The sequence below is a fragment of the Zophobas morio genome, unplaced genomic scaffold (genome assembly GCF_036711695.1).
Source record: "Zophobas morio isolate AGI-343-1 ecotype UQ-CSIRO unplaced genomic scaffold, CSIRO_AGI_Zmor_V1 ptg000024l, whole genome shotgun sequence".
Lineage (NCBI taxonomy): Eukaryota > Metazoa > Arthropoda > Insecta > Coleoptera > Tenebrionidae > Zophobas > Zophobas morio.
Window position 1 is genome coordinate 7,676,395 of NW_026972129.1, and position 3,042 is coordinate 7,679,436.

At 29.3% G+C, this 3,042-nt stretch overlaps 1 long non-coding RNA gene across 1 annotated transcript; it reads left to right on the plus strand.

The window, feature by feature from the left end:
* Nucleotides 1-1,086: 1,086 nt before the first annotated feature.
* Nucleotides 1,087-1,785, plus strand: LOC135135562 (uncharacterized). The gene is made up of 2 exons (XR_010281602.1): nucleotides 1,087-1,166; nucleotides 1,415-1,785. It is a non-coding gene; the product is annotated as an uncharacterized LOC135135562 (long non-coding RNA).
* Nucleotides 1,786-3,042: the final 1,257 nt, after the last annotated feature.

The following is a 3,042-nucleotide window of genomic DNA, read 5'->3' on the forward strand; positions in this document are numbered from 1 at the left end:
GAAACGATCAAATATCTGAAACCATTTATTGTAGGTACATGAAATTTTACATGGGCTTGGTATATAAAATTTCAGATATATAACTTATAGTTTTTAAAGTTATCGCCTTCAGTAATAATTTCTGAAATTCAACATCAATGTTATTTCATTTTAATTTTTTTTTTTTTTTTGTAGTATAGACTAAATTTAATATCATTAAAAAAAGTGTTTTCTTCTGCATTCAATAATGTACATATTAAGTAATTTGTTTTACCTCAGTCAAATAACTTGATAGTATAGCTAAAGGTCCACTTTCCATAGTACATATTATTAGGTTATAATAAGTAATCTAATTGATGTTACTATGATAAATCTAATTTGCGCCACTATAATGTCGACTTGTAATGTAAACTAAATGCATAAATTTAGTCCATGAGTAAAGGAAAGAATTACCATTAAAATAAAAATAAAAAAAAAACATTTGTTCTCGATAGGTGCTCAAACGGCTGGTTTTTACTTCGTGCTTATAATAAAAGTATTGAATAAATAAATAATTTCTAGGATGCCTAAGCTTGACAAGTTGAACTTTTCAATAATTTTTACTCGTACAGAAAATTCATATGATACAGATACGCTTTGATATGTCATCTGTGTTAATTTTTATTATACGGATAATCTTTTCAGACCAATTTATTGTCTGCAAACTTCAAGCAGATGTGCCCATCCAACTGCTCAAAAAAAGTTTTAGAAAATAATAGTTGATGTATTACCGAACAGCCTATACATACGTAAAGTACCAAGTCATATAAGGTAATTATCAAATTTTTTCGTATTTACTTAAAAAAAACGACAATTTAACATGCAATGAATTATATAGAACAATATTTATCACAAATTACATTCAATTTCAATGTCAATTTGCGAACGGATTTAATAATACACCGGAAGAATGTTTATTCGATTCCAGTAACCAACAATATAACATGTGATTTTCCTGATTATATAACCCTTCACGGTCATGGTGGTTGATGCGTACAGGTTCTGCGCATTTTATGAGAACTATATAAACAAATTGCCCAGGACAATGATTCATTTTTTACTGAATAAGTATTAAATCAATAGAAATGAGTTTAAAAGTAGTTATCAGTATCTGCTTAATTTTCACCGTTTTGCAGACAGTACTCGGGGTAAGTTTAACATTTTCGCGTTTTAAGTATCATTTCTAATCTGAAGTTGCAAGTCTCGAATTGAAGCTACACTTTGACTCATGGCAAATAATATATTTACCTATATGTTTAAATAAAATTCAAATTCACCACTACTTACTTGACCTGAACTTGAAATGATGCTACAACTTTGAAAATTTGGTTCATCCAAAATTTATTATTGTCTTTTAAAACACACTTTCAATTAACCTGTTTCTTACTGATTGCAGGCACCAAATAATTTAAAAGATGAACGATACCTTGAACAAAAATTCGTGGAATTTTTACAACAAGATAAAGAACTGTCTTCGTTATTACAAAATGCAAATGCCGTTCCCCACACATTGTCCCGAAATGTGAGACAAGCTGAAGAAGATTTTGGCAGTGATGGTAACGAAGCCGATGATGCTGGAGAACCAAAGCCAGGATTTTTTGATCGAGCTGCCAAATTTGTGATGGAAGTCTTACAGAGATTTCTCAAATGGATTAATACAGACAATTAGAACCGGCGTGAGAGAAGGAATTAAAAAATACATATTAAATGTTTTGTCCGGATAATATGTTATCTGCATTGAAATAAATAATTTTTTTATAAAATTAATTTGTGTTTAACTATCAATGTCCTTTCAATTCAACTAACTTGTGAAACATACTAAAATAATAATTATTATTCCTACTAAAAAAAAATAAGTCATGCAGTTATACATAAATATATTATTTTTCGCCCTATATCCTTACTAAATAATAATAAAAAAATATTTTCAATTAAATTTCAGTTTTACGTTTACATAATATACGAGTACTGTTGAACTACTTAATCGAGATACAATGAAAAAGCTTAATTTGACGTAAGTATAATCAGAGTAAACCATAAGTACCTAACAGATGTCATCAAATATATATACATATGTAATTGGATCTGTACCATTTAGGGGATTTCCGACATACAATTAGGGAAGTTTTCGACAACTGTCGAGTATCTTCGTTCGCATCTCGCAAGGAATCTGGATCTGTTATTCACAGACGACGAATGAATTTGAAAGAAATTTTGTCTTTGTAAAAAATCAGTGCTGCCAATTGTCTTTTTTTATAATTTAACTTGATATTTTGATACTACACTTTTAAATGCATAGGTACTTCGTTTCAGTCATTTTAATTTTTTTATATTCATAGTTTTTATCGACTGAAAATGAAGTAGGTAAATACCAGAGTGTTTTATATCATTACAATGATAATTTTATGATCTATAAAAATCCGTTAAAAAAATATAGCTTAGTGTTACGACGCCCAAATAAGCGTCACATTTGCAATTTGCTATAAATTTCAATATCCTATTCATTATTAAGATACGAGACAGGGGGTTTTATTTGCCACATTCTGTATATTCATATATACAGTTCATAACAAAACATAAAGAATATAGATAATTGGTCACGATTACGAGATGACTTATTGAGAAAACTAAAATATATTCATGAAATTAAATAAACAAAATACATACTAGAATTTACTGCACAAACCTCATACAAGTTACTGTCGTAAAACATGATTATAATAATAATTACCTTTGTATATGTATGCATTTATACTTTAATGCCTGAAAGTGGGTCGCGTTTGTTTTTGTCAAACCGCAACACTACATTACTATAGTAATCCGAAATTTTTTGGTAAATGACAAAGTTTTGACCTCATTTTTTTATCAGTGAACGTTAACCTAATAGTTTTTTTCTATTGTTACTTCCCGAGCATAAGCGAAGAAGGTACTGCAATAGGGTCCCTAGGTAGACTGGTTACTTTCATGTCCTCTCGACTTTTCTTGACCCTTGGGGTACGAAAAAATAGGTGTCCAGTTTCCATA